Source organism: Ovis canadensis, chromosome X (genome assembly GCF_042477335.2).
Source record: "Ovis canadensis isolate MfBH-ARS-UI-01 breed Bighorn chromosome X, ARS-UI_OviCan_v2, whole genome shotgun sequence".
Taxonomy (NCBI): domain Eukaryota; kingdom Metazoa; phylum Chordata; class Mammalia; order Artiodactyla; family Bovidae; genus Ovis; species Ovis canadensis.
Window position 1 is genome coordinate 141495307 of NC_091727.1, and position 8091 is coordinate 141503397.

The window sequence follows — 8091 nt, forward strand, 5'->3', positions numbered from 1 at the left end:
TCGTGTCCGACTCTTTGCGACCCCATGAATCACAGCACCAATTCCTGGAGTTCACTCAAACTTATGTCCATCGAGTTGGTGATGACATCCAGCTATCTCATCCTCTGTCTTCCCCTTCTCCTCCTGCCCCCAATCCCTCCCAGCATCAGGGTCTTTTCCAATGAGTCAACTCTTCACATGAGGTGGCCAAAGTACTGGAGTTTCAGCTTCAGCATCAATCCTTCTAATGATCACGCAGGACTGATCTCTTTTAGGATGGACTGGTTTGATCTCCTTGTTATCCAAGGGACTCTCAAGAGTCTTCTCAAATAACACAGTACAAAAACATCAGTTCTTCTGTGCTCAGCTTTCTTCACAGTCCGACTCTCACATCCATACATGACCACTGGAAAAACCATAGCCTTGACTAGATGGACCTTTGTTGGCAAAATAAAGTCTCTGCTTTTCAATATGCTATCTAGGCTGGTCATAACTTTCCTTCCAAGGAGTAAGCATCTTTTAATTTCAAGGCTGCAGTCACCAACTGCAGTGATTTCGGTGCCCCCCAAAATAAAGTCTGACACTGTTTCCACTGTTTCCCCATCTATTTCCCATGAAGTGATGGGGCCAGATGCCATGATCTTTGTTTTCTGAATGTTGAGCTTTAAGCCAACCTTTTCACTCTCCTCTTTCACTTTCATCAAGAGGCATTTTAGTTCCTCTTCACTTTCTGCCATAAGGGTGGTGCCATCTGCATATCTGAGGTTATTGATATTTCTCCTGGAAATCTTGATTCCATCCTGTGCTTCTTCCAGCCCAGCGTTTCTCATGATGTACATATAAGTTAAATAAGCAGGATGACGATATACAGCCTTGACATACTCCTTTTCCTATTTGGAACCAGTCTGTTTTTCCATGTCCAGTTCTAACAGTTGCTTCCTGACCTGCATATAGGTTTCTCAAGAGGCAGGTCAGGTGGTCTGGTATTACCATCTCTTTCAGAATTTTCCGCAGTTTATTGTGATCCACACAGTCAAAGGCTTTGGCATAGTCAATAAAGCAGAAATAGATGTTTTTCTTGCTTTTTCGATGATCCAGCGGATGTTGGCAATTTGACTTCTTGTTCCTCTTCCTTTTCTAAAACCAGCTTGAACATCAAGAAGTTTATGGTTCATGTACTACTGAAGCCTGGCTTGGAGAATTTTGAGCATTACTTTACTAGCGTGTGAAATAAGTGCAATTTGTGGTAAACTGAGTATTCTTTGGCATTGCCTTTCTTTGGGATTAGAATGAAAACTGACCTTTTCCAGTCCTGTGGCCACGGCTGAGTTTTCCAAATTTGCTGGCATATTGAGTTCAGCACTTTCACAGCTTCATCATTTAGGATTTGAAACAGTTCAACTGGAATTCCATCACCTCCACTAGCTTTGTTCATAGTGATGCTTCCTAAGGCCCACTTGACTTCACATTCCAGGATGCCTGGCTCTAGGTGAGTGATCACACCATCGTGATTTTCTGGGTCGTGAAGATCTTTTTTGTACAGTTCTTCTGTGTATTCTTGCCACCTCTTCTTAATATCTTCTGCTTCTGTTAGGTCCATACCATTTTTGCCCTTTATTGAACCCATGTTTACATGAAATATTCCCTTGGTATCTCTAATGTTCTTAAAGAAATCTCTAGTCTATCCCATTCTGTTGTTTTCTTCTCTTTCTTTTAAAGATAAATTTATTTATTTTTCTTTGCATTGATTGCTGAGGAAGGCTTTCTTTTCTCTCCTTGCTATTCTTTGGAACTCTGAATTCAGATGCTTATATCTTTCCTTTTCTCCTTTGTTTTCACCTCTCTTCTCTTCACAGCTATTTGTAAGGCCTCCCCAGACAGCCATTTTGCTTTTTTGTATTTCTTTTCCGTGGGGATGGTCTTGATCCCTTTCTCCTGTACTATGTCATGAACCTCCATCCATAGTTCATCAGGCACTGTGTCTATCAGATCTAGTCCCTTAAATTGATTTCTCACTTCCACTGTATATTGTTAAAGTTTATATTTAGGTCATACATGAATGGTCTATTGGTTTTCCCTACTTTCTTCAATTTAAATCTGAATTTGGCAATAAGGAGTTCATGATCTGAGCCATAGCTCCCAGTCTTGTTTGTGCTGACTGTATAGAGCTTCTCCATCTTTGGCTGCAAAGAATACAATCAATCTGATTTTGGTGTTGACCATCTGGTGATGTCCATGTGTAGAGTCTTCTCTTGTGTTGTTGGAAGAGGGTGTTTGCTATGACCAGTGCATTCTCTTGGCAAAACCCTATTAGTCTTTGCCCTGCTTCATTCTGCATTCCAAGGCCAAATTTGCCTGTTACTCCAGGTGTTTCTTGACTTCCTACTTTTGCATTCCAGTCCCCTATAATGAAAAGGACATCTTTTTTGGGTGTTAGTTCTAAAAGGTCTTATAGATCTTCATAGAACCATTCAACTACAGCTTCCTCAGCATTACTGGTTGGAGCATAGACTTGGATAACTGTGATATTGAATGGTTTGCCTTGGAAATGAACAGAGGTTCTTTTTTTTTTTTTTAACATTGCATCCAAGTACTGCATTTTGGACTCTTTTGTTGACCATGATGGCTACTCCATTTCTTCTAAGGGATTCCTGCCCACAGTAGTAGATATAATGGTCATCTGAGTTAAATTCACCCATTCCAGTCCATTTTAGTTCACTGATTCCTAGAATGTCGACATTCACTCTTGCCATCTCTTGTTTGATCACTTCCAATTTGCCTTGATTCATGGACCTGACATTCCAGGTTCCTATGCAATATTTCTCTTTACAGCATCGGATCTTGCTTCTATCACCAGTCACATCCACAGCTGGGTATTGTATTCGCTTTGGCTCCATCCCTTCATTCTTTCTAAAGTTATTTCTCCACTGATCTCCAGTAGCATATTGGGCACCTACCGACCTAGGGGAGTTCCTCTTTCAGTATCCTATCATTTTGTCTTTTCATACTGTTCATGGGGTTCTCAAGTATCATACAAGTTGTTAATTTTTCAACTATAATTGATGTTAAGAGCAAGAACAAAAAGAGGAAGATTTGGTGAATAGCTATGTAGATACCTCAATACAGAAAGCTGACCTGGTCGACTCCTTTTTTGGTCCAGTCTTCCTTGTCAAAATAAATTATTACAGATAGGAAAAAAGTCAGAAAAACTTTGACGTAAGAGAATTGATTCTCATTCTGGTGAAAGATGTTCAACCTTATGAAGAAGAATTGATCCTTAAGAGCTTTCTCTTTTTTTATTTGTTTTTATTAATGAATCCTTAAATTGCATGCAGGTTCACTTTCTTTCTATTTTTATTTTTTAAATATAAATTTATTTATTTTAATTGGAGGTTAATTACTTTACAATATTGTATTGGTTTTGCTTAATCTAACCTTCAAGTTCACAGTTTTGCCACTGTTGAGAATGCCCGTGATAATGCTACTCAACATTAAGTGAGTAATAGTATATGTAAGATATTAGGTTAAGCATCTGATAATAGATCAGACTCAATACCTACACTGAAGGAATTTATATTTTGTATAACTATGATTAAAGTATGATGATTCACTAGCTATTGAGCAAAGTACCTAGTGAATACTGCAAAAGCATGCCTAGAATTTGTTTATTTTCAGAGTTAATATTAGAGATACAAATCTAAACTGCCCTTAGCCTTAGAGGTCAGGAAAAGAAACTCTAATCCAGCAGTGTTCAAGAGAAACATAATAGAATCCACAATTGCAATTACACACGTGTAGTTTTAACTTTTGTAGTAACCATATTAAGTAAAAGAAAATGCTTAAATATTCATTTGAATATTTTTTATTTATTCTCTATACACAGAATATTTCAACATAAGTCAGTATTAATAATGAAATGTTTTGTATTTTTTGAACTCTTTGAAATCTTATGAATATTTTACACTTACTGAATGTTTTCATTTCAACTAGGTGCTTATAAGGCACAAATAGCTAGTGGCTATCATATTAAAGTTTACAAATCTAATCCATATGATCCTGAACTGTTCTGGGATTTTGCATATATTGTATTCTTTCTCAAGCTTGTCTTTCAGATGACCCCAATGATGTACTTTTTCTGAGATGCCAGTGTCAGTTTATTAATTCAGTTGGATAATGTCTACAGATTTTATCCCAATAAGGGCTCCCTACAAAGAAGTGCTATTCCAGTTCTTTAGAGTCTCTTGAAACCACCAACAGTCATCTTTGGAATGTTTTATTTTATGCTTTCCTGGACATACTTCTATTATAGTGCGCATAAAACTTCAAGGCATGTATTGAATAAATATGTCTTTTTCTATATAGCACAATATAAAAAAATGTAAGGTTTTCAGTCACACTGACCTGGATTCTGATCCCAGATCTGCCATGTGGCAAGTTTCCTAACCTCTTTAAACCCTTCTAGTCTTTAAAATGAGGAAAGTAATAATACTTATTTATTATTGTAAAAGATACATGAGATAATGTTTAGAATTTTACATAAAACACTTAGCATATTGCGTATCACTAGTAAGCATTCCATAAATAGTATCCTCTATTATTGTTAATGATATTAATGAAACAATGCCCTTTTAATTTTATGCTTTTTATGCCTAGCATAACAGCCTTTTAATATATTTTATTGAATTAATTAGTCAAGGTGCACCAGATAAGATAATGTATAAACTTGCTCAAGCTTTTAACTTTCCAAAAAATGGAAACCTTAGAATTATTACTGCTAAGCAATTAAATCAAACAGTCTTGGCTTAAAGTTTAGGAAATTAGCTCATAGATTATATTATTTCTCTAACACTTCAGGAAACAAGTTTTGAACTTAATTATTCAGAAAAAGTAACGAAAGCAGCCAAAATTCTGTGGGTCTACCATGGCCTTAGTGTGTATTCAGGAGCATATGTAGTTCTTGATCTATTCCTGTTGTCTATTGGAAATAGGGAAGACTCTTCAGTAACCTCTTACAAAGTGAAGTGAAAGTCCTTCAGTCGTGTCTGACTCTTTGCGACCTCATGGACTCTACAGTCTATGGAATTTTCCAGGCTAGAATACTGGAGTGGGTAACATTTCCTTTCTCCAGGGGAATCTTCTCAACCCAGAGATCGAACCCAGGTCTTGATTCCTTATCAGCTGAGCCACAAGGGAAGCACTTGTGATAAAACACTTGGTCAAAGCAAAAGGAAACAATGGAAAAAAATCAAAGATAAATTGTCTGACTTTAAAAAGAGTGTTCTCATTTCTTAGAAATAAAGTCTTGCTAGGAGAATAGTGTTACTGTTTAAAATCAAAGAAGGCTGAGATCTTGTTAGAAACAGACATACTATACTCATATATCAATACATTCACATCCATTCAAAGGCATGTACAGTGTACACACAAGCACACAGACACACACACATACAAACACACAGGCTGACGCCTGCTGGAATTAGCTTATATTTTCAAGAATCATTAAGCAGTCTGTCAGGAACTTCTTTGACTATTCCAATGTTTTTGTGGTGAACTTACAGGTTGAGTCACTGAGAAGTTTATTTCATTTTACCCTCATTACTTTGGCTGTTCTGCAGCAATGTCTAGTACAGTAGCAAACTCTGAGCTACTATTGTCACAGGAAATGATGTGGTGGTAGGTAGACAGGAGACACTCTCAAAGGCTTGCTCATTCAGATAAGCCTAGTCTGAAAACAGGTACTTAAACATCAAAAAAGGCCCACTATCATACTAGTTTCCCTCCACCCCAAATGCAAATGTTTCAATTTTAAAGATTAAAAAGGACATCATCCTGAAGGATAAACACTAAAATTTTCCTCAGCCACAGCTGCATTTTTTGCTACTTATTTATGTTCTCAGATTATAAAACCCTTATGTATATGGATGAAATTCTCAAGTGAAGGGCTAACCCACTGGGGATGAGATAGACTAAGGAAAATGAATCTACTTATTACATTTGATAAGGGGAGGTATTCAATAATGTTTCTGAACACTAGCTGTAGGGTAAGGTTTTTATAATTATTTGATGTGCAAATTAAAATTATCATTAACATTATCATTCTATATAGATCAGCTCTGTCACTAATAATTAGGTATTATATTACAATAAATTACAGCTTTAGTCAATTAGTAAAGCCTGGAATGACATTTCCACAGGTGCCTGGCAGGATAAAACACATGTAGCAAATGTTGATAATTCATTACTCTGGGTGATGGGTATATGGGAATTTCTTACACTAATTTTTCAGTTTTTCTGTAAGTTTATAATTGAATCAAAAATATTAAAAAGTTACAAATATACCTAAATGTGTAACACCTTTGAATTCCCATAATGTGTTTGCGTCTAGGCAACAACCCAGAAACCAGGTCATGATGACCCTAAGAATTTGCATTTAATTTGGTTATAAATAGTCTGAGTACAGAACCTTTATTGGGTTTTATGCTTGTCAATACATTTGTTTTATTACTATCATTTCTCTGACACTGAGGGAGTGGAGGGTTATCCCAATATTAATGATGTTATCATTTTAAACAAGTTTGCATCAGTGCCTCAGGGTAAAATAATGACCTCAGCTGGCGGCTTTCTCTGTGGTGGGTGGCCTTTCTGAAGTCTATGACTCTTTTCTGCCCTGGAAGGCCCTCTAGCTGATTCCCCACCCTACCCCTATAGTTTGACCAAAGTTCTAAATAAAAAGACTGCTCATTGCAGTGTCCTTTTCCAGCCTCCCTATCAGCTAGAAAAACACTGAAGTTTTGAATAAATTCTCTTCCAGCCTGGAACTCTTTACCTAGGAAATTTTTTGAACCTATTATAGAGTTTTCAAGAATAAATCTAAAACAACCATGAAAGTACCTTTACATTGCAAAGAAAGCCTTGGGTAAACTTTTCATGTGCTTCCAAATTCCCTTTCCTCAATAAATCAGACAAGGGCTGTGAAGATTCACAAACATGTCAAGGCGAACTATGCTGGTTTGATTTCACTTTTGAATTTAAAATGGGATCATCCTTGGCTGTGAAGGTCAAATTCCAGACATGAAGCCCTTTGGAATATCTCCAGAAAGGCAATGTTGTGTAGTACTTGGATACAAGAAAAAGAACTGACTGTTGCTTCTGTCTGTGTCGGTTTCTGTGAAAAAGCCACTTGGTTGAATCATTTCTATCTGGGAGAGATAATCAGACTTGTCTTTTGCCTGTTTGGAAATAGTTTGTGAGGACAAAAGCTATAAAAAGCGTTTGGGTATTTGCTTTCAGAAATACATAATGTAATTTTTTTGTTTTTTACAACACCAGAAGTTTTTGAAGTCTCTGTGGAAGTCCATTCAAGGAAATTCAATAGAAAAGGTGTCCAAAGTTTTCATCACATGGGGTGTGTCTCCTTGATAAATTTCTTGTGTTTTTATCAGGAGCTTCACAATCCTGATTATTATTATACTTTTGTTGTGAACTGGGGGTAGAGAGAAATTCCTTAGTGTTATTTATTTGAGAAAAAGAGCTAGCTACCTTTGATAAATCTTTGAATCCCTCTGGCCACATAACACCTAGGACAGAGTAAGTCTTACTAAATAAACTAAACCTTTATCAAATGCCCATACAAATTAGCATTGTAAAAGCATCTGGGGTTTCTTTCTAAGGTGTGTGGTCATCATGCAATATTGATAGAGAATACAACTTAAAGTTTGGTTTTGAGCCTCTGGGTTCTAAACAATTTTTCTTACCTCTAATTTGTGGCAGAGGATGGCACCTCAATCCTCAATCCTGTAATGTTCTTAGTGAACACAATGTACATTCTATTTTAATAGTTTTTTATAGTTTCCATTTTTTAAAATACATCCTGAATATACTGTGCTTTTTATTGTGAATAACAATAAAGGATGGCTGTAAAAATAGTCATAACACTATTTTTTCCATACTTTTATCTCCCACTGTAAACTTAGATGCCACTCAGAAATGCAATTAAAGTAAAATGAGCTCACAAAGAAAAAGATTAAGGGCTACAACAACAGCTCATTCAGCTCCCCATGGCTTCTTTCACTGGACATATTCATAATAGCACAATGTTTGCTTGGCTTATTT